The sequence below is a fragment of the Manihot esculenta genome, chromosome 7, assembly GCF_001659605.2.
Source record: "Manihot esculenta cultivar AM560-2 chromosome 7, M.esculenta_v8, whole genome shotgun sequence".
Taxonomy (NCBI): Eukaryota; Viridiplantae; Streptophyta; class Magnoliopsida; order Malpighiales; family Euphorbiaceae; genus Manihot; species Manihot esculenta.
The window spans coordinates 29965902-29992114 of NC_035167.2; the positions used below are offsets into that span (position 1 = coordinate 29965902).

At 25.0% G+C, this 26213-nt stretch overlaps 1 long non-coding RNA gene and 1 pseudogene across 1 annotated transcript; both read right to left on the reverse strand.

Moving 5' to 3' along the window:
- Window positions 1-6537: 6537 nt before the first annotated feature.
- LOC122724040 lies at window positions 6538-18282 on the reverse strand. The gene is made up of 2 exons (XR_006351220.1): window positions 18246-18282; window positions 6538-7010 (listed from the first exon to the last, which is right to left on the reverse strand). It is a non-coding gene; the product is annotated as an uncharacterized LOC122724040 (long non-coding RNA).
- On the reverse strand, window positions 8844-12375 carry LOC122721258 (annotated as a pseudogene).
- Window positions 18283-26213: the final 7931 nt, after the last annotated feature.

The window sequence follows — 26213 nt, forward strand, 5'->3', positions numbered from 1 at the left end:
CCTGAAACGGTTTTAACAGAAACTATTAATGTTGAAATTTGAATATCTTCTTCTGATACTGCTATTACTAGTTTGAATATAAAATTACTATACCCTTCTCTTCATTGCAAATGTGGATATTGCAGTTGTAGAAGTACATATAGCCTGGATGTCCTTCCCCATTTTTGCAAGCAAAGCAGTTTGCATGAGTACTTTCATTCATGAAATAAGAAAACGAAGGTTTCATGCCAAGCTTACAACAGCAAGAATATTCATCATCACTTAATGTATAGATAATACTTAAGTAACTGTAAAAATTTATTACCGTGGAAATCATAACTATGACAAACCCTAGAGTCTGTTTCATGAAAAACCCTACTGGGAGTAGGTGTGCTTCCAGAGAGTTCCTTACACGTCTATGCTATCCTTAACTAGTTGACTTCATGCAAAAGCAAATATTATTTCGTAAAATTATTTATGTGTAGGGCGAGTGTTTAATAATGATGATTTGGAAGTGTTCTAGATCAATCTCTAACCAGCACTTTTGTCCCCTTTTGCAGCTAACAAATAAGGGAAAAAAAAGAAAGATAGACAGTGTTTGTTTACTTTATGTTTTGCATTTCGTTGTTTCTCAAATCGTTTTGTCTTACAAAATTTTTTCGGTGAAGTTTCTAAATGAGAAAAACTTCTAATAATATTTAGTGTCTAAAATAAAATAATATTATTAAATACATGGATTAACGTAAATTTATTATTCTTTTAGTTTTATAATTTTATCCATTTTACTTTGTTATACATATTTAAAAAATAATTTTTTTATTAATTTTTTAATTGTACTCATTTTAAAATAATAAATTTTATTAAAAATAAAAAAAAATTAAGAAATTTTTTAAAAATAAAATAAAATAAAACAGAATTGAAATAATTAATTTATATATATATATTATTATAGTGTAAAAAAATAGAAAATAATTTTGTTACAAATAATAACAAAAAATTATAAAAATAGTTATACGTGAAATCTTCACACGTAAGATATTTAATAATAATTCATTTAATTTATATATATGAATATTCACAATTATATAATGTCCTTTTTTTATATAAAAAAAATCACATTAACAAGTGATAGTAAATATTAGTTTGATAAAATTTTTCTGAGTTAATATAATGTTTGGGTAAGTTTGTATATCAGCACCCTCTGAGAGAAACTTTAGAATATAAATTTTTATTATAATTATTAATAATGTTTGAGTTAGTATAAGTTTAGTATAATTAATAAATAATATTTAATTATTATAAATGCAAGAATTGAATAATTTTTTAATTTCTCTCAAGAAAAAAGATAAATAATATTTTTTTTTCATAACTTTTATTTATCTTTCTTTTAGTTATTTTAAAATTATTATTTTTTTAGACTATAATAATAAATAAATTAAAAATTATAATTTTAATTAATTTTATTATTTTAAAAAAATATAATAAATATTTTTATTATTTAATAAAATTTAATATATTTAAGATGAATATAATTAAAAAATTAGTAAAAAATTATATTTTTTAATATATTTAAAAATTAAAATAAATAAAAATTATAAAATAAAGTGAATAATTTAATTTAATTATTAAAAAAACATAATAATAGAATAAATTTAAATGCAAAAATCAAGAACCAATATAAATCAGCTCTTTGAATATAAAATCTCATTTTTTGATTTCAGTTTTGATTAAAAATAACCAAATCTAATTTCCTTTTCTTAATAAAATATAAACCGAATCTCATACCCGACCAAACATAATATTTTAATTTAAGATTAGCAATTATCTGTGTAATTTACATTAAAAATATGAATTGATAACATGATTATTTTTTTTAATATTCTTTTTTTGAATAATTAATAGTCCTTAATTTTGAAAAAAATTAATATTTTTTTAATAAATTGTAATATTATTTAGAAATTTATATATAGATATAAGTATTAAATTAATTCAAAAATTCCTAAAACAGTTTTTCAATTCAGAAGATTTTTTTTTTCTAAAAAACATACAAACTTATTTTCAGAAAAGTATAATTTCCAAAAAAACAAATTAAAAAAAAAACACTTCCTAATAATTTCTAATTAGGTAGATATATATACATATAAATATTTATAACCATGTGATTAAAGGTTAATAATCAAATTAATTAAACAAATATGGTTGATTATAAAGTTAATTAGCTTTAGTCTTGGACAAATTAGACTATGTATTTATATGGATCTCATCTACCTAATTAGAAATTATTTTTAAATTTATTTTTTAAAAAATTATATTTTCTGAAAATAATAATGCAGGTTTTTAATAAAAAAAATATTTTTTATAAATTAAATATTAATATAATTAAATTTTTAGAGTTAAGACGGTTTTGGATAAGTTTCTACCTATGTAGAAATTTTACGATATAACCACAGTATATAAAACGATTTTATGGTAGTTTTTTTTATTATTATTATAAGTTTAATATAATAATTAATAATTAATATTTAATTATTAGTTAAATAATTTTTTATATTTTTTCACCTCCCAATCCAAAAATAAGACAATAAATAATAATCTAAATTAAAGAGAAAAATATTTACTTTGATTTTTTAAAAGGAACATAAATTTAAATGCAGGAATCAAAATCCAAAATTATTTATAAAAGAACTCAATCTTAGTATATCATCTTATTTTTCAATTTCAGTTTTGAATAACTAAATAAATAAACCGAATTTTTTTATTTTAATAAAAAATAAATCGAATTTAGACTCATATCAAACATAATATTTTAATTTAAATAAACCATCATATGAGTGATTTACAAAAATCCAATATTTTTGTTATATGCTAAAGTACATGTAAAGTATGAATGGAAACAAAATAATCTATAATTAAGCTAATTTTGAATATTGGATCATTTAATGATTGTGATTTTTTTATATTATTTTTTTAAATAATATTGATTTTTAATAAATTATAATATCAATACACGGGATTAACAAAATAATAAATTATATCATAAAGAAATTTACATATATATACATATACTAAATTAATTTAAACATTCCTAAACACTTACAAAAAAAAAATCATCAGATTTTGTATACTAGAAACATGGTTGATTATTTCCAGAATAGTATAATTTTTAAAAAATAAAATTTATAAAAAGAGATAATTCCTAATTAGGTAAATATATATATATATATATATATATATATAAATATATTAGAGTTTTTAAAATTTTATTCTTGTGTTAAAAGTCTGAATGACAATTCTTCGATTGAAGGGTAATTTTTGCGTTTGCAAAGGACATGAGAAACGAATAACCAAAGTCTTGTCTAAAAATGAAGGTAATTATTATATTTATAATTAATCATATTATTTTTTAAATTTTAATTATTATAATCATATAATTGTTAGTACTAATTAATGATGATTGATGATTCAGGACTTTGGATCAAGAATCTATATTTAGAGAATGGATTGATTCATATAGATGGAGATATAGAAATTGAAAAATTAGTGAACGATTTGTAAAAGAAATTTAAAAGTATGCAAGTTGAAGTAGTTGGAGATTCAAATGAAGAGACAGATTCAGATAAATGTGAGTCAGGGCCTCAACCTATCTTGACTTTAGAAAATGGTGTTGGCCATAGTGTACCGAGACTTGAATGGTCTGATATGGGTGGTTTAAGCAGATCGGGACTAAGACCACACGGAGGACTTACTCAGCTGGGATACGGTGGATTTGGAACTACTTCAACATATAGCTATGATGGGCAGAATTATCAAATTTCAAATTATTACAATCAGGATAATGATTTAATAAAAATAATTAGGGATGAAAATCCTAATGCTTGCTCTACAATGTGAGATTTTTCTACTATGCTAATAGCTTTCTTAAATATTATATATGCAATATGTGGAATAAGACATAAGGCAATAGGTTTTATTGCTCTGCAATTTATAGTTTTTTTAATAAATATATTAATGATTTTGTTATTATTTTATTTTATTAAGATATATTTATTATACTATTTGAAACAAACCTTTTTAATAATAATTTAGCTAAATTTAAATTTTATATTATAATATATATAATATTTCTTTCTTGAATTAACAAAAAAATTTTAAACATTATCTCACATGTACATATCACCCTACCAAACGTTTGAATGTTTTTATATATATTTTTTAATAATATTAATTTTCAATAAAAAAAACTTCTTAATTAGGTAAATATATATACATAATAAATATATTAGGGTTTTCAAAATCTTCTCTTTTTAAATAAAATGTTACAATTCCAATGACAACTCTTCAATTAAAAGATAAATTTTGCATCTTAAAGGGATGTAAAACTAAAATTTTGTCAAAAAATAAAGGTAATTATTATATTTATAATTAATCATATTATTTTTTAAAATTTAATTATTATCTTTTTGTCATATGATTATTAGCCTTAATTAATGGTGATTAATGTTTTAAGAATTTTACTCAAAAATTTAGATTTAGAGAGTGGATTGATTCATATAGATGGAGACATAAATATTAAAAAATTAGTAAAGCAGTTACAAAAAAATTAAAGGCGTGTAAATTCAAGTGTTGAAGCTACAGTTCGGATGAAGAGAGAAATTTGAATGTGAGTCTGCATTCAACCCAACTTGATCTGAAAAAAACAGTAGTTATAATGCACAAAAACTCGAAAGGCCTAATGTGGGTGGTCAGGACAGATTAGGACTAGGAGTAAGACTACATGAACCTAACCAGCTGGTTTAGGATGGATAGGAGGGTTTGGAGCTGCTACAAAATATAGCTGTACTGGACAGAATTATCAAATTTCAAATTATTATAATCGGTCTAATGGTTTAAGTAAAATATTTAGTGTTGAAAATCCTAATGCCTGATCTATAATGTGAATTTATTCTACAATGCTAGCAGTGGTTTTAAAAATATTAAGAGGTTATATAAAAAAGTTTTAAAAAATAAATAAATATTATATATGTAAGTAGGAATAAGACTTTTGGTGATAAATTTTATTGCTCGCAATTTATAGTTATTTTTTTAATAAAAGTATTGATTATTTTGTTTTATTAAGCTATATTTACATGTTATCTAAATATACTCTTTAGTAATTTAATTAAATTTAAATTTTATATAATAATATATATAATATTTTTTACTTGAATTAATAAAAAAATTATAATAATCTATTAAATATAATTAATTTATCAATTCAAAAAATCTGATTAATTATTATTTTTCAATAAAAAAAAAATTATTTTCACTCTTTACCATCAATTTCCAAAAAAAAAAAGGTTAATTTCACTATACTGTTAATTTCTCCTTTGCTTTCTTCAATGGCATATGAGCACTCTTACAGGTAATGCTTATTTTTATATTGGCACGCAAGGCAGAACAACTGTAGTCATAGTAGCTTCACTTAAATTTTATATAGAAACTAGAAGGTTACCCACTGTCGCAGCTTCAAAATACTTGAATTTTTATGTTTGACAGCAGAGAAAAATAAGATTATCCTTTTCAATAATAAATTTTTATACATTAATGACAATAATTAGGCTAGTTATTTTTCACAAATATGAATCATCATTTGTAGTTGTTGAGTAGACATAGGAATGTAAATGAATCAAACTGTTTGTGAGCTATTCGAGATTCGACTCGATAAAAACTCAATCGGGTTTAGCTCGTTTAGAATTTGAACTCACTTTTTAAACTCATTTAATAAACAAATCGAACTTGAATTTAATAGTATTCGCCTCGTTTAAGATCGCAAACTCGACTCATTTTCAAATTTGTAAACAAACTTGTGAATTGACTCACGAATAAGTTCGTAAACAGACTTGCAAACAAACTCGTGAACATATTCGTTCACCAACACTAATTCCACGCCGAAAATTAAAGAGATATAGAGAATTGTGGCTTCTCTGTAAAAACACAATCCTTCTAATTTTTTTTTCAATAGTTTTGAATTTGAAAATTTTTAATTAAATAAAAGAATTTAATTTTAAAAAATTTAATTTAAAAATATCTTAATAACCTTATAATTTAAATTTTATTTTTAATTTAAATTTATTTATAATTTAAATTTAATTATAATTTAAATGAATTTGAATTATATTGAATTTATTTATAATATAATAAAATTTAAATTCAAATTTTTTTTAGTGAAATTTTAATTGATCTCGTTAATTTAATAAACGAGCATATTACGAATTAAACTCAAATCGAGCTCGAGTTTAATATTTAGTTCGGTTCGATTCGATTTGATTACAGCCCTATCGTTTTGCAATGTTAGGTAAATGCAAGGAGAAAATGCTAGGTCAATGCAAGGAGAAAAAGGAGAAGACAAAAAAGGCAGCAAAGCAGAGGATGCCGACTGAATTTTGAGGGCAAAACATGAATTCTCTCAGCCAAAATCAATTCAATTCAACTGTTCATTTCACCGTGCAATGGCTAACCGCTCTTTATATGATACTATATTAATTTGTAGTATAAACTTTAAAATATGGAACTATTGCATGAGAAATCTAACTGACTTGAAAAGAACAAATACAAACTTCATGTATATGCAACAAGAACCATGTTAATATGGAAAAACTTAACATGCAACCGTTACCTTTCCTATATGGCTTCTTGATTATTAGGGGTTTCATCTTCTGTATCCTGTAATTGCCACTCAACGAAATGGTTTCTTCTTACGTAAATTTTGTTAAAAGCTGTACTGGAACTATCTTGTTTGCCAATGAATGACTATTCTTATTTTCTTTGGTAACTTAGCTGCTCCTCCAAGTGTATGCAAGCCTACCACAAAGATGGAGGAGGCTCTCTGCATTTCTGATATTGCTCTTCAGAGCTCATTTCCATATGATGTCTCCCAAAAATTTAAGTGCTGGCACTCCTCTGATCTCTACATTGACTAGGGGTGCCTGTATCGATGTCAAGCTGGTGAGTTCAGAATCATTTTGTACCATTTAAAGGGCGCGCACCTGATCCTGAAACGGTTTTAACAGAAACGGTTGATGTTAAAATTTCAATACTTTCCTCTGATGCTGCTAATACTAGTTTGAATATAAAATTACCATACCCATCTCTTCATTGCAAATGTGGATATTGCAGTTGTAAAAGTGCATCTAGCCTGGATATCCTACCCCATTTTTGCAAGCAAAGCAGTTTGCACGAGTACTTTCATTAATGAAATAAGAAAAAAAAGGTTTCCTGCCAACCTTACAACAGCAAGAATATTCATCCATCACTTATCGTATAGATAATACTTAAGTAACTGCAAAAATTTATTACCCTGGGAATCATAACTTTTCCTCATTGCATTTTTCTGCAAAATTGACAAAATCTTTCCCATGCTTTCAACACCCAATCCCTTTAACCCATCCGCCAACTCCACAACTCCAAAAGAACCATCAAGATTCTTACCTCAATAAAAATCCTCTCATAAACCCAAATAACATAATATGCCTTTAATAATCTTGAAAGGCAATACTTCTCCTTGTTAACATAAAATTTTCTAATGTCTGTCTCCAATCCTCATTGACGCTCCCAAGCACCCTTTTCTTTTTTCCTTCAATAGCAGCAGCTTCTGCAGTCTATCTATCAACCTTGATTTTTACCCTTTTCTTTTTTCCTTCAATAGCAGCAGCTTATACTTGGGACTTGCGACCAATGAACTCCTCAAAGTTAGTGTGTATCACCTCAAAAACCTAACAACCTTGATTTTCACATCAAAGTGCAGTCCTCTTTTTGATACATCACGAATTGGGATACAACAATCAGGGTTATGAGCTATTAAATCTTCCAAAGAAAAGACAGGTTTGAGCAATTAATATATCATTTTTAGAACAACCATAACTAAGTTAAATATATTTATACCTTGAAAAATATAATCACTAATATAAATATTTTAGTGAATGAGATACTTGGTTACCGTTTACATCATTTTTTAATAAATATATATTTTTTATTAATAAAAAAAATAAAGTGAGACTCAACATGGAAGAGTTTTTTTTTTGTCGGACACTGGAAGAGATTTTTTTTTTTTGGGTCAGACATTGGAAGAGTTGAATCCCACTTTTTTTGGATTCCTTTCTTGCCTGATGTGGCATTAGTAGGACCCAAAAAAGTGTAATTAGGGACTTAAACCACTGTAGATGTTCTTACAGACATGTGCTATCATTGACTAGTGGACTTCATGCATATACTATTTTGTAAAATTATTTTTTTGTGTGGGGTGAATGGTTTAATAATCATGCATTTGGTAGCGTTCTAGACTTCTAGATCAAATCTTTAACCAGCATTTTTGCCCTCCTTTCCAGCTAACAGATGAGGTAAAAAAAAGGGGAAAAAGATGGAATACTTTGGTTCACTTGGACGTTTTGCATTTCATTGTTTATCAAACCCGTTTTAGTTTGCAAAATTTTCCCAGTTAAGTTCGAAAGTGCCCAATAGTGTTTAGTATACAATTTGACTTAGGCAATTGAATATAAATGAATAATTCTCAATTGCATGAAGCTGGTGTGTCCAATATTCTATACATTGATTACCAAGATGGAGGGAACTCTATAACAGAAAGTGACCTAGGAGTTTGCAATTATTTTAAATTGGTAGAGCTCAAGTCATATGAGCTCTAACAGCTACTTCGTTGCCACACATAGTTTAAATAGGCTACCAGGATTTGTCAATGTTAACATTTCAATGTTCATATTGTGGTAGTTGAGAGTATGTCTAACTATATATATTACATCACACTTTTAAAAAAAATAAAAAAAATAAAAAGAAAAGGAAAAAAAGATAATGAAACTCATACCTATCAAGAATAGTATAATGACCAGCCATCCAAGTGTATAATGCTGCTTTCTCTTCAATAATAGATACAAGTCTATGGGGGGTACTACAATTAGCCTATCCACAATCTATAATGAAAACCAAAACCAATGAACATCATGTAAAATCAACTGCATACTCTAGTTAGTACCTACTTTGTCTACTTGAAACCCTCTTGTTTCTCCTCTTCTATTCTTTCTTCATTGATAATATCCATTTCCAAATCCAACTTCCTTTATTGAACAAATGGATTGTTTGTTCTTCTCCTCTTCAAAATCACCTCGGATTCCTTCATCAACTTAATGTACTTCTTCCTGATCATTGCCATTGGATGCCTCTCCATAGCCAGTTCATCATCACCATATGCCTCCTTAAGAATTGCTGTGCAAGTATTGTTCCTGAAAGACAAGTAAAACATGTGGGGATGCCTTTCAAATGCCTCATGCACCTTCTGAGGCAACTCAAAATACTTCTTAAGGCACAAAAATTTCTTCCTTTCTGCTGAATGCTCAACAAACAAAGAAAGCAATTCGTGAAGCAAACCCACAACTCTTTTCTGTGCAATATCACTATTAGGGTTTAAATGTGATTTATCTTCATAGGGTGATACATAAGGAAGTTTCTAGAATTCTTTAAAACCAATCCAGAATCTTTCTCCTCAACCTCAAACCCTTTGATGGGAAAAAGGGGAAATCAATTGTCTCCATTGGCTCTCCAGAATATAATCCTTTCCTCATTGCATTTTTCTGCAATACTGACAAAAGCTTTTCCCTGCTTTCAACACCCAATCCCTTTAATCCATCTTCCAACTCCACAACTCTGAAATAACTGTCAAAATTCTTATCTGGATACTGCAAAAAATCCTCCGGTAAACCCAAATACCATAACATGCCTTTAATAATCTTGAAAGGCAACACCTTCTCCATACTCATTAATATAAATTTCTTCAATCTCTTTCTTAAATCCTCTTTATGCTCCTCAACCACCTTTTTCTCTTCTCTATCAATTGCAGCAGCTTCTTCAGTCAATCTAAACCAAGGCAAATTATATTTTGGACCGAAAAACTCCTCAAAAGATTGAGGGATATTGTCTCAAAAACCTAGCAACCTTGATCTTCACATCAAATTGCAGTCCTCTTTTTGATACATCAAAGATTGGTACACAGCCATTTGGGTTTTGGGCTGTGAAATCTTTCAAGAAAGGATGGGTTTGAGCTCTTTGGACTTGTGCATGTGCTCTATCCACTCATAGTACGAATCTTTCTTCCATTTCATGTACACATCTACATAGTTGCAGGTTTTCTTGTACTGTTGTGGTAGGTTTTGGTACCGATGATTTGTAAGGGAAAGGAACGGGTTTTCAAAGGTGAAAAAGAACAATCGTTTCAGGACCCTAGAGTTGGGTTGTGCGAGGGACATGAAAATTGAGAACTGCCAGCTACTCTGTGGCAGCAACTATTTGTACCAGAAAGCTGCAAGTGGAGACAAGTAGTGGATTTTAGTGCAGGGTAGTTTGCTTTTGAAAATGTATATATTTATTTAATTTAATTTAGTGAATTCCTTATTTTTATAATAAAATTCTATCATAATTTTTTAAAAGGAAAAAAGTACAAAAACATACAATGTGACTTACAATTTGATATTTTAAGTAAAAAAATAAAAAAGATATCATGTAATTAACACATGAGAACTTAAAAAGTATTAATTATATATTCCTCTAAGAACTCTGAGGTTGTAATTTCTAACCCTCTAACCAGGGAAATGTCCTTCCTTTAACTTTTGCTCCCTTGCTAATAGCGCTCCATTCTCATAATCCTTCTTCATTCCCACTCCTCTTTTATCTTGTATCTCAATCCCTTAAACCTTCGCTCCTCCTCAAAATTTCATCCTCACCTTCTGTTGCTGTTTACATGATCAACCTCACCTTTTATTCCCTGTTGCTCCCCTACTTCTGATTCCTTCTCTTTTGCCAACACTCATCAACAACATGACTATAACATGACTAACCTAATAGCCAAAGCCTAGGAATGGAAATGGGTAGAGTACATGCAGAATACTCAAACCCAAACCTGATACATGTAAAATACCCAAACTCATCCCGAATCCAATAAGAATTTATCTTTTGCTGCAAGTACATGTTCCAAACCCATTATTACATTTGCATACTACTTAAACTTGCTCAAACCTGATCATTTTGTGTTCTACTGAAAATTGTATTAATTATTTAATTTTGTCTTAGAATTTGTGTGAAATGATTCAGATACCCAAACCCAAATCCAAAATATTTAAAAAGCATGAGGAAAATTTTAGGTCCTAAAACGATTAAATAATAATACAACTTCATTTCACACAAATTACATCAGATATATCAAAAAAAAAAGTTAACCATATAAAAGTAATGATAATCATACCAAGTTCAGCAAATTTTTCATAATTTAAAGGAATAAAAAACATAAACTAAAGCTAAAATTCATCATAATCATGATTAAAAGAGCTCTAATTAACTACAAATTTTAATACATAAAGAGGTCATACACATAAACTAATCATTTAAATTACTTGCACTTCATAGAAATATAATTTAAAACTACAACTACGACTTAAATTGGGGGAACAGAATGAAAGAAAACAGGAAAAAAGAAATGAAGAAGCATTCTTGGCTATTTGAAAAGTTTGTATGTGGCTTCTTTCTTCTAGGAATTCAAATTAATTAGAGTTTGCTAGGAATGAAATATTACTGTTAAAAAGAATAGCTCACTCATTTTACAGTAAAAAGGATGTCTTACACATTCCGAATGCTGCAAAATATTCTCATTCACACATTACCAATCCTCAGGTAAAACTCTACAGTAAGTTGACGTGGTTACTGGAAAAAACAAACATTTGTCTAATTCCCTCTGCTTTTATGATAGGAAAATTTATACATAATTTTCTGTCCTCTTATCATCCAAATGCAGAATTTAGTATTATGGATTCAGTTAAAATGAAAACACAACCGAATGAAACTCAGATGCACATATGAGGATCACTTAATTATGGAAGATCTTATACTATCCCTGCAAATTTTGCAATGAAATATGCTCTAGACTCAGAACTTTATGATTGTACTTTTGCAAGAATAATTTTATTACTATGAAGCAGGCAAAAAATTACATGCAACAGCAGGGCCAGGGAGCAAAATGGACTAGTACCGCATTTAATCAACTGAATGCTGAAGTACTGAAATGCATCTGATTGCAATTTGATAACTACGAGCTTGACGAAGAACAGTAGAAGGCAGCAGCAGCTCAATTATTCGCGTTGCAGAAACTCGGTCGACAACAAGAGAGACATAAAGAAGCGGGGAATTAGAGCCATGATAGCCACCGAAACCCTAAGTGGTACAAAGCTCAAGCCAAAAATGGTGATTGGCAGCAAGAAAGGGCGGGATGACGAGAGGGATTGAGGGAGGCGACCGCTCCCGTTCTAAGTAAAAGAGAGGGTATATCCGTAATTGTAAATGGAACCTTATCCAAACGATGCAGTTTTCCATAATGACTTGAACATAAACTTTGAAAAAAAAAGTTATATTTTGTCAATAAGCATTAATCTAATTAGGAATTAAAATTGTATAAGAATCTTTGAATGACTCACAAATGAAATAAATTTATTAAATAAATAGATTCACATAAATTTATTATTTTATTAATCCGTCTATTAATATTTTATTATATTAAAATAATTACTATATGCTAAATCGCCATCTGAAAATATTTTAAAATAACTCATTTAATTTATGAACATGAGCATTAACAATTGTACATTTTTTTCTTAAAAAAAATCAAATTAATAAGTAATATTAAATATTATTAGGATCAAAATTTTGGAGCGGAGATAATTCTTGGGCAAGTTTGTATCTTAGCATTTTTTACGATAAATTTTATAATATAATTATTATATATTAAATAACGTTGGTATAATTATTAATTATGCTATGTTTTATATAAATTTAATAATTTTTACTTCACAAAATATGCATGTTTATTTTTAGAAAAGTATAATTTTTTTAAAAATTAATTTAGAAAAAACACATTTTCTAATAATTTTTAATTATATATATATATTAATTAAAATGATATGATTAATTTTTTTTAAAATGAGAATCGAGAATTAGTATAGTAAAATTTGAGATTTTTTAAATTTATTTAAATACACTTATTATCAGACTAAATTTGTAAGTGCAATAATTATAAAGTTAATTAATTAGACTTTCTATTTATATGGACCTTTTGTTGAAGGTCGTTCGAGCTTTTCCTATGAGTATGACATGGATTACTTCAGTACCGTAGCGTTTGGTACTCGAATATTGACTCGAGATATTTTCTCTGTTTTTTTTTATTCTGAAAAAATAGGGACACCGTACGTTTTTGAACCGATAATCATCTTTCGGCTAACCTAATCTCCTCTGTTCCTCGGGACCAATAACGGATAAGAAATTTTTTTTTTAATTATTTTTAAAAAATTATACTGTTCTGAAAATAACCTGCATTTCTAATCATGAAAAAATATTTTTTTATGAATTAAATATTAATATGATTAAATTTTTGGAGTTAAGACAATTTTTGGATAAATTTGTATTTTTACACTTTTCTATGATAAATTTTACGATATAATTACTATATATAAAATAATTTTATTATAGATTTTTATTATAGTGAATCTATAGATTTAGTATAAATCAATAATCACTATTTAAATATTATGCATACAAATTTTTTTTTTTTTCACCTTCCAGTCCAAAAGAAAAAAGATAAATAATAATTTAAATCAAAGAAAAAAATTATTTATTTTCATTCTTATAAAGGAACATAAATTTAAATGCAGGAATCAAAAACCAAAATTTTAAAATTATTTATAAATGAACTCAATCTGAATATATAATTTCATTTTTCAATTTCAGTTTTAAATAAAAAATCAACAAACAGAAATTTTTTTATTTTAATAAAAAAATAAATCGATTTTCAGTTCATACTAAACATAATATTTTGATTTAAATAAGACATTGTGTAATTAACAGAAATTCAATATTTTTGTTATATGTTAAAATACATAAAAATATGAATAAAAATAAAATAATTTATAATTAAGCTAATTTCGAATATTGGGTAATTTAATAATATGATTTTTTATATATATATTTTAAATAATATTAGTTTTTAATAAATCATAACGGATTAACAAAATAATAAATCATATCATAATTGAAATTTACATATATATACGCACTAAATTAATTTAAACATTCCTAAATAGTTTCAAATCACAAGATTTTTTTAATAAAAATATGTATATTTATTTCTCGAATAGTATAATTTTTTAAAGTATAAAATAAAAAAAAATACTTCCTAATAATTCTTAATGTTTGCTGCTAATGATTTTTTTTTTCAAGAATATTAAGAGTTTATATAAGAAGAAAGTTTTAAAAAATAAATAAATATTATATATATAATAGGAATAGGACTTCAGACAATGGGTTTTATTGTTGGATGATTCATAGTTTTTTTTTAATAAATATATTAATAATTTTATTTTTATTTTATTAAAATATATTTATCGTATTATTTGAAATATTTTTTTTAATAATTTAGTTAAATTTAAATTTTATATAATAATATATACAACATTTTTTACTTGAATAATAAAAAAAATTGTAATAACCCATTGAATATAATTAATTTATCAATCAGAAAATTCTAATTTATTATTATTTTCAATAAAAAAACAAATCATAAACAATTTATTTCACTAGATTGTTACCTTTTATTTTGTTCAATTTTTAAAGAACTAATCATTATAAATATACGAATTGAATAATTTTTTAATTTCTCTCATTTTTATTTCTAAAGAAAAAAATAAATAATTTTTTTACTTAATTTTTATTTATTTTTATTTTTTAGATTATAAATTAACTATTATAATTTTATTTATTTTAAAAAATATTTTAAAAATATTTTTTATTATTTAATAAAATTTGATAAAAGAAATTATAATAAAAATTATAAAATAAAGGGATAAGTTAATTTAATTATTTTAAACAAATATAATAATAAAGTAAATTTAAATGCAAAAATCCAGAACCAATATAAATCAGTTCAAATTGAATATGAGATTATCTCATTTTTCGATTTCAATTTTGATTAAAAATAATTAAATCGAATTTTCTTTTTCCTAATAAAAAATATATTAAAAATATAATCTCATTTCCGATTTCAGTTTTGATTAAAAATAATCAAATCGATATTTTTTTTCCTAATAAAAAATAAATTGAATCTCAAATCCCACTAAACATGATATTTTGATTTAAAATTAGCAATTATCCGTGTAATAGACACAAAATTCAATATTTTTTACATTGAAAATATGAATGGACAACATGATGATTTTTTAATATTATATTTTTAAATAATTAATAATTCTTAATTTTGACAAAAAATTAATATTTTTTTAATAAATTGTAATATTATTTAGAAATTTATACAGAGATATTCGTATTAAATTAATTCAAAAATTTTTAAACAGTTTCAATTCAAAATTTTTTTTTTACTAAAAAACATACATACTTATTTTCAGAAAAGTATAATTTCCTAAAATACAAATTTAAAAATAAAACAGTTCCTAATAATTCCTAATTAGTAGATATATATACATATAAATATTTATAATAAAGGTTAATAATCAAATATTAAAGGCTAATAATCAAATTAATTAAACAAATATGATTGATTATAATCTAATTATTCCTAGCTAATTAGAAATTATTTTTAAATTTATTTTTTAAAAAATTATAACTAAATATTAATATAATTAAATTTTTGGAGTTAAGACAGTTTTTGGATAAGTTTGTATCTTGATATTTTTCTATGAGAAATTTTATGATATAAGCACTGTATATAAGATGATTTTATTTTATGGTAGTTTATTTTATTATAGTGGTTTAATATAAATTATTAGTTAAATAATTTTTTTTTCACCTCTCAATCCTAAAAAAACGATAAATAATAATCTAAATCAAAGAGAAAAATATTTATTTTGATTCTTTTAAAAGGAACATAAATTTAAATGCAGGAACCAAATTCCAAAATTATTTATAGAAGAACTCAATCTGAATATATAATCTTATTTTTTAATTTTAGTTTTGAATAAAAAATAAACAAACTGATTTTTTTTAATAAAAAATAAACTGAATTTAGACTCATAAAAAATATGATATTTTGATTTAAGTAAGCTATTATATGTGTGATCAACAGAAATCCAATGTTTTTATTATATGTTAAGATACATGAAAAGTATGAATGGAAACAGAATAATTTATAATTAAGCTAATTCTGAATATTGGGTCATTTAATGATTGTGATTTTTTTATATTTTTTAATAATATTAATTTTAATAAATTATAATATCAATATATAGATTAACAAAATAATAAATCATATCATATAGAAATTTACATATATATATATACACTAAATTAATTTAAAGATTCCTAAACAGTTTCAAATCATAAGATTTTATTTACTACAAATATACTTGATTATTTCCTGAATAGTATATTTCCTGAATTGTATTCTTTTTCCTGAATAATAATTCTTAATTAGGTAAATATATATACATATAAATATATTAGAATTTTCAAAATTTTATTCTTCAATAGAGTGTTTGAAGTTTCAATGACAATCCTTCAATTGAAAGGCAACTATTGCGTTTGCAAAGGACATGAGAAACGAATAACTAAAGTCTTGTCGAAAAATAAAGGTAATTATTGTATTTATAATTAGTTATATTATTTTTTTCAATTTTAATTATTATTATTTGATTATATGATTATTAGCGCTAATTAATAGTGATTGATATTGCAGGACTTTTCATCAAGAATCTAGATTTAGAAAATGGATTCATTCATATAGATGGAGATATAGATATTGAAAAAGTAATAAAAGAGTTGCAAAAGAAATTTAAAAGTATGCAAGTTGAAGTGGTCGAAAAGACAGATTCGGATGAAGAAACAGATTCAGATAAATGTGAATCGGTACCTCAATCTTTCTTGACCTTACAAAATGGCATTGGTTATAGTGCACCAAGACTTGAATGGGCTGATGCGGGTGGTCAGAGCAGATTTGCACTAAGACCATACGTAGGACTTAACCAGTTAAGGTATGGTGGATATGAAACTACATCAACATATGGTTATGGTGGGCAGAATTATCAAATTGATAATTCAAATTATTATAATCAGCCTGATGATTTAACAAAAATAATTAGGGATGAAAATCCTAGTATTTGTTCTGCTATGTGAGATTGTTATGCTAATAACTTTCTTAAAAATATTAAGAGAAAGTATAAAAATAAATAAATATTCTAGTTGAATAAGACATCACGCCATGGGTTTTATTGCTTGGCCATTTATAATTTTTATAATAAATGCATTAATGATTTTATTTTAATTTTATTTTATTAAGATATATTTATCATATTATTTGAAATAAATTCTTTTAATAATTTAGCTAAATTTAAAATTTATATCATAATATACACAATATTTCTTACTTGAATTAACAAAAAAAAATTAATAATCCATTAAATATAATTAATTTATTAATTAGAAAAATCTGATTTATTATTTTGTTCAATAAAAAATTAAAAAACAAAAAGTGTTTACTCTTTACCATTAGCTTAAAAAACAAACGTTTATTTCACTGTAGTATTACCATTGCTTTCTTCAATGGCACATGAGTATCAGCCATGTCTTACACGTAAAGCTTACAGCATTCATAGCAGATTCTTATTTGTAGTACAAACCTAATAACATGGAACTGCTACATGAGAAGTTTAACTGGCTTGTGAAGAACAAATGCAAACTTCATGTATATGCAACAAGAACTATGTTAATATGGAAAAACTCAACAGACAATTGTTATCTTTCCTATATGGCCTCTTTCTTATTAGGGTTCATCTTCTGTATCCTGTAATTGCCACCGCAACAAAATGTTTTCTTCTTATGTAAATTTTGCTGAAAGCTATAGTGGAACTATCTTGTTTGCCAATGCATGACTATCTCCTCCAAGTGTATGTAAGCCTACCGCAAAGATGGAGGAGGCTCTGTGCATTTCTGATATTGTTCTTCAGAGCTCATTTCCATATGATGTCTCACAAAAATTTAAGTGCTGGACCTCCTCTACATCTCTACATTGACTAAGGGTGCCTGTATCATTGTCAAACTAGAGAGTTCGAGATCATTTAGTATCATTTCAAGGGCACGCATCTGATCCTGAAACGGTTTTAACAGAAACTATTAATGTTGAAATTTGAATATCTTCTTCTGATACTGCTATTACTAGTTTGAATATAAAATTACTATACCCTTCTCTTCATTGCAAATGTGGATATTGCAGTTGTAGAAGTACATATAGCCTGGATGTCCTTCCCCATTTTTGCAAGCAAAGCAGTTTGCATGAGTACTTTCATTCATGAAATAAGAAAACGAAGGTTTCATGCCAAGCTTACAACAGCAAGAATATTCATCATCACTTAATGTATAGATAATACTTAAGTAACTGTAAAAATTTATTACCGTGGAAATCATAACTATGACAAACCCTAGAGTCTGTTTCATGAAAAACCCTACTGGGAGTAGGTGTGCTTCCAGAGAGTTCCTTACACGTCTATGCTATCCTTAACTAGTTGACTTCATGCAAAAGCAAATATTATTTCGTAAAATTATTTATGTGTAGGGCGAGTGTTTAATAATGATGATTTGGAAGTGTTCTAGATCAATCTCTAACCAGCACTTTTGTCCCCTTTTGCAGCTAACAAATAAGGGAAAAAAAAGAAAGATAGACAGTGTTTGTTTACTTTATGTTTTGCATTTCGTTGTTTCTCAAATCGTTTTGTCTTACAAAATTTTTTCGGTGAAGTTTCTAAATGAGAAAAACTTCTAATAATATTTAGTGTCTAAAATAAAATAATATTATTAAATACATGGATTAACGTAAATTTATTATTCTTTTAGTTTTATAATTTTATCCATTTTACTTTGTTATACATATTTAAAAAATAATTTTTTTATTAATTTTTTAATTGTACTCATTTTAAAATAATAAATTTTATTAAAAAATAAAAAAAAATTTAAGAAATTTTTTAAAAATAAAATAAAATAAAACAGAATTGAAATAATTAATTTATATATATATATTATTATGGTGTAAAAAAATAGAAAATAATTTTGTTACAAATAATAACAAAAAATTATAAAAATAGTTATACGTGAAATCTTCACACGTAAGATATTTAATAATAATTCATTTAATTTATATATATGAACATTCACAATTATATAATGTCCTTTTTTTATATAAAAAAAATCACATTAACAAGTGATAGTAAATATTAGTTTGATAAAATTTTTCTGAGTTAATATAATGTTTGGGTAAGTTTGTATATCAGCACCCTCTGAGAGAAACTTTAGAATATAAATTTTTATTATAATTATTAATAATGTTTGAGTTAGTATAAGTTTAGTATAATTAATAAATAATATTTAATTATTATAAATGCAAGAATTGAATAATTTTTTAATTTCTCTCATTTCTATATCTAAAGAAAAAAGATAAATAATATTTTTTTTTCATAACTTTTATTTATCTTTCTTTTAGTTATTTTAAAATTATTATTTTTTTAGACTATAATAATAAATAAATTAAAAATTATAATTTTAATTAATTTTATTATTTTAAAAAAATATAATAAATATTTTTATTATTTAATAAAATTTAATATATTTAAGATGAATATAATTAAAAAATTAGTAAAAAATTATATTTTTTAATATATTTAAAAATTAAAATAAATAAAAATTATAAAATAAAGTGAATAATTTAATTTAATTATTAAAAAAACATAATAATAGAATAAATTTAAATGCAAAAATCAAGAACCAATATAAATCAGCTCTTTGAATATAAAATCTCATTTTTTGATTTCAGTTTTGATTAAAAATAACAAAATCTAATTTCCTTTTCTTAATAAAATATAAACCGAATCTCATACCCGACCAAACATAATATTTTAATTTAAGATTAGCAATTATCTGTCTAATTTACATTAAAAATATGAATTGATAACATGATTATTTTTTTTAATATTCTTTTTTTGAATAATTAATAGTGCTTAATTTTGAAAAAAATTAATATTTTTTAATAAATTGTAATATTATTTAGAAATTTATATATAGATATAAGTATTAAATTAATTCAAAAATTCCTAAAACAGTTTTTCAATTCAGAAGATTTTTTTTTCTAAAAAACATACAAACTTATTTTCAGAAAAGTATAATTTCCTAAAAAACAAATTAAAAAAAAAAAACACTTCCTAATAATTTCTAATTAGGTAGATATATATACATATAAATATTTATAACCATGTGATTAAAGGTTAATAATCAAATTAATTAAACAAATATGGTTGATTATAAAGTTAATTAGCTTTAGTCTTGGACAAATTAGACTATGTATTTATATGGATCTCATCTACCTAATTAGAAATTATTTTTAAATTTATTTTTTAAAAAATTATATTTTCTAAAAATAATAATGCAGGTTTTTAATAAAAAAATATTTTTTATAAATTAAATATTAATATAATTAAATTTTTAGAGTTAAGACGGTTTTGGATAAATTTCTACCTATGTAGAAATTTTACGATATAACCACAGTATATAAAATGATTTTATGGTAGTTTTTTTTATTATTATTATAAGTTTAATATAATAATTAATAATTAATATTTAATTATTAGTTAAATAATTTTTTTTATTTTTTCACCTCCCAATCCAAAAATAAGACAATAAATAATAATCTAAATTAAAGAGAAAAATATTTACTTTGATTTTTTAAAAGGAACATAAATTTAAATGCAGGAATCAAAATCCAAAATTATTTATAAAAGAACTCAATCTTAGTATATCATCTTATTTTTCAATTTCAGTTTTGAATAACTAAATAAATAAACCGAATTTTTTTATTTTAATAAAAAATAAATCGAATTTAGACTCATATCAAACATAATATTTTAATTTAAATAAACCATCATATGCGTGATTTACAAAAATCCAATATTTTTATTATATGCTAAAGTACATGTAAAGTATGAATGGAAACAAAATAATCTATAATTAAGCTAATTTTGAATATTGGATCATTTAATGATTGTGATTTTTTTATATTATTTTTTTAAATAATATTGATTTTTAATAAATTATAATATCAATACACGGGATTAACAAAATAATAAATTATATCATAAAGAAATTTACATATATATACATATACTAAATTAATTTAAACATTCCTAAACACTTACAAATCATAAGATTTTGTTTACTAGAAACATGCTTGATTATTTCCAGAATAGTATAATTTTTAAAAAATAAAATTTATAAAAAGAGATAATTCCTAATTAGGTAAATATATATATATATATATAAATATATTAGAGTTTTTAAAATTTTATTCTTGTGTTAAAAGTCTGAATGACAATTCTTCGATTGAAGGGTAATTTTTGCGTTTGCAAAGGATATGAGAAACGAATAACCAAAGTCTTGTCTAAAAATGAAGGTAATTATTATATTTATAATTAATCATATTATTTTTTAAATTTTAATTATTATAATCATATAATTGTTAGTACTAATTAATGATGATTGATGATTCAGGACTTTGGATCAAGAATCTATATTTAGAGAATGGATTGATTCATATAGATGGAGATAAAGAAATTGAAAAATTAGTGAACGATTTGTAAAAGAAATTTAAAAGTATGCAAGTTGAAGTAGTTGAAGATTCAGATGAAGAGACAGATTCAGATAAATGTGAGTCGGGGTCTCAACCTATCTCGACTTTAGAAAATGGTGTTGGCCATAGTGCACCGAGACTTGAATGGTCTGATATGGGTGGTTTAAGCAGATCGGGACTAAGACCACACGGAGGACTTACTCAGCTGGGATATGGTGGATTTGGAACTACTTCAACATATAGCTATGATGGGCAGAATTATCAAATTTCAAATTATTACAATCAGAATAATGATTTAACAAAAATAATTAGGGATCAAAATCCTAATGCTTGCTCTACAATGTGAGATTTTTCTACTATGCTAATAGCTTTCTTAAATATTATATATGCAATATGTGGAATAAGACATAAGGCAATAGGTTTTATTGCTCTGCAATTTATAGTTTTTTTAATAAATATATTAATGATTTTGTTATTATTTTATTTTATTAAGATATATTTATTATACTATTTGAAACAAACCTTTTTAATAATAATTTAGCTAAATTTAAATTTTATATTATAATATATATAATATTTCTTTCTTGAATTAACAAAAAAATTTTAAACATTATCTCACATGTACATATCACCCGACTAAACGTTTGAATGTTTTTATATATATTTTTTAATAATATTAATTTTCAATAAAAAAACTTCTTAATTAGGTAAATAGATATACATAATAAATATATTAGGGTTTTCAAAATCTTCTCTTTTTAAATAGAATGTTACAACTCCAATGACAACTCTTCAATTAAAAGATAAATTTTGCATCTTAAAGGGATGTAAAACTAAAATTTTGTCAAAAAATAAAGGTAATTATTATATTTATAATTAATCATATTATTTTTTAAAATTTAATTATTATCTTTTTGTCATATGATTATTAGCCTTAATTAATGGCGATTAATGTTTTAAGAATTTTACTCAAAAATTTAGATTTAGAGAGTGGATTGATTCATATAGATGGAGACATAAATATTAAAAAATTAGTAAAGCAGTTACAAAAAAATTAAAGGCGTGTAAATTCAAGTGTTGAAGCTACAGTTCGGATGAAGAGAGAAATTTGAATGTGAGTCTGCATTCAACCCAACTTGATCTGAAAAAAACAGTAGTTATAATGCACAAAAACTCGAAAGGCCTAATGTGGGTGGTCAGGACAGACTGGGACTAGGAGTAAGACTACATGAACCTAACCAGCTGGTTTAGGATGGATAGGAGGGTTTGGAGCTGCTACAAAATATAGCTATACTGGACAGAATTATCAAATTTCAAATTATTATAATCGGTCTAATGGTTTAAGTAAAATATTTAGTGTTGAAAATCCTAATGCCTGATCCATAATGTGAATTTATTCTACAATGCTAGCAGTGGTTTTAAAAATATTAAGAGGTTATATAAAAAAGTTTTAAAAATATAAATAAATATTATATATGTAAGTAGGAATAAGACTTTTGGTGATAAATCTTATTGCTCGCAATTTATAGTTATTTTTTTAATAAAAGTATTGATTATTTTGTTTTATTAAGCTATATTTACATGTTATCTAAATATAATTTTTAGTAATTTAATTAAATTTAAATTTTATATAATAATATATATAATATTTTTTACTTGAATTAATAAAAAAATTATAATAATCTATTAAATATAATTAATTTATCAATTAAAAAAATCTGATTAATTATTATTTTTCAATAAAAAAAAAATTATTTTCACTCTTTACCATCAATTTCCAAAAAAAAAAGGTTAATTTCACTATACTGTTAATTTCTCCTTTGCTTTCTTCAATGGCATATGAGCACTCTTATAGGTAATGCTTATTTTTATATTGGCACGCAAGGCAGAACAACTGTAGTCATAGTAGCTTCAAAATACTTGAAGTTTTATGTTTGACAGCAGAGAAAAATAAGATTATCATTTTCAATAATAAATTTTTATACATTAATGACAATAATTAGGCTAGTTATTTTTCACAAATATGAATCATCATTTGTAGTTGTTGAGTAGACATAGGAATGTAAATGAATCAAACTGTTTGTGAGCTATTCGAGATTCGACTCGATAAAAACTCGATCGGGTTTAGCTCGTTTAGAATTCGAACTCACTTTTTAAACTCTTTTAATAAACAAATCGAACTTGAATTTAATAGTATTCGCCTCGTTTAGGATCGCAAACTCGACTCATTTTTAAATTTGTAAACAAACTTGTGAATTGACTCACGAATAAGTTCGTAAACAGACTTGCAAACAAACTCGTGAACATATTCGTTCACCAACACTAATTCCACGCCGAAAATTAAAGAGATATAGAGAATTGTGGCTTCTCTGTAAAAACACAATCCTTCTAATTTTTTTTTCAATAGTTTTGAATTTGAAAATTTTTAATTAAATAAAAGAATTTAATTTTAAAAAATTTAATTTAAAAATATCTTAATAACCTTATAATTTAAATTTTATTTTTAATTTAAATTTATTTATAATTTAAATTCATTTTATTTTTAATTTAAATTTAATTATAATTTAAATGAATTTGAATTATGTTGAATTTGTTTATAATATAATAAAATTTAAATTCAAATTTTTTTTAGTGAAATTTTAATTGATCTCGTTAATTTAATAAACGAGCATATTACGAATTAAACTCAAATCGAGCTCGAGTTTAATATTTAGTTCAGTTCGATTCGATTTGATTACAGCCCTATCGTTTTGCAATGTTAGGTAAATGCAAGGAGAAAATGCTAAGTCAATGCAAGGAGAAAAAGGAGAAGACAAAAAAGGCAGCAAAGCAGAGGATGCCGACTGAATTTTGAGGGCAAAACATGAATTCTCTCAGCCAAAATCAATTCAATTGAACTGTTCATTTCACCGTGCAATGGCTAACCGCTCTTTATATGATACTATATTAATTTGTAGTATAAACTTTAAAATATGGAACTATTGCATGAGAAATCTAACTGACTTGAAAAGAACAAATACAAACTTCATGTATATGCAACAAGAACCATGTTAATATGGAAAAACTTAACATGCAACCGTTACCTTTCCTATATGGCTTCTTGATTATTAGGGGTTTCATCTTCTGTATCCTGTAATTGCCACTCAACGAAATGGTTTCTTCTTACGTAAATTTTGTTAAAAGCTGTACTGGAACTATCTTGTTTGCCAATGAATGACTATTCTTATTTTGTTTGGTAACTTAGCTGCTCCTCCAAGTGTATGCAAGCCTACCACAAAGATGGAGGAGGCTCTCTGCATTTCTGATATTGCTCTTCAGAGCTCATTTCCATATGATGTCTCCCAAAAATTTAAGTGCTGGCACTCCTCTGATCTCTACATTGACTAGGGGTGCCTGTATCGATGTCAAGCTGGTGAGTTCAGAATCATTTTGTACCATTTAAAGGGCGCGCACCTGATCCTGAAACGGTTTTAACAGAAACTGTTGATGTTAAAATTTCAATACTTTCCTCTGATACTGCTAATACTAGTTTGAATATAAAATTACCATACCAATCTCTTCATTGCAAATGTGGATATTGCAGTTGTAAAAGTGCATCTAGCCTGGATATCCTACCCCATTTTTGCAAGCAACGCAGTTTGCACGAGTACTTTCATTAATGAAATAAGAAAAAAAAGGTTTCCTGCCAACCTTACAACAGCAAGAATATTCATCCATCACTTATCGTATAGATAATACTTAAGTAACTGCAAAAATTTATTACCCTGGGAATCATAACTTTTCCTCATTGCATTTTTCTGCAAAATTGACAAAATCTTTCCCATGCTTTCAACACCCAATCCCTTTAACCCATCCGCCAACTCCACAACTCCAAAAGAACCATCAAGATTCTTACCTCAATAAAAATCCTCTCATAAACCCAAATAACATAATATGCCTTTAATAATCTTGAAAGGCAATACTTCTCCTTGTTAACATAAAATTTTCTAATGTCTGTCTCCAATCCTCATTGACGCTCCCAAGCACCCTTTTCTTTTTTCCTTCAATAGCAGCAGCTTCTGCAGTCTATCTATCAACCTTGATTTTTACCCTTTTCTTTTTTCCTTCAATAGCAGCAGCTTATACTTGGGACTTGCGACCAATGAACTCCTCAAAGTTAGTGTGTATCACCTCAAAAACCTAACAACCTTGATTTTCACATCAAAGTGCAGTCCTCTTTTTGATACATCACGAATTGGGATACAACCATCAGGGTTATGAGCTATTAAATCTTCCAAAGAAAAGATAGGTTTGAGCAATTAATATATTATTTTTAGAACAACCATAACTAAGTTAAATATATTTATACCTTCAAAAATATAATCACTAATATAAATATTTTAGTGAATGAGATACTTGGTTACCGTTTACATCATTTTTTAATAAATATATATTTTTTATTAATAAAAAAAATAAAGTGAGACTCAACATGGAAGAGTTTTTTTTTTTTTGTCGGACACTGGAAGAGATTTTTTTTTTTTTTGGGTCAAAGACATTGCAA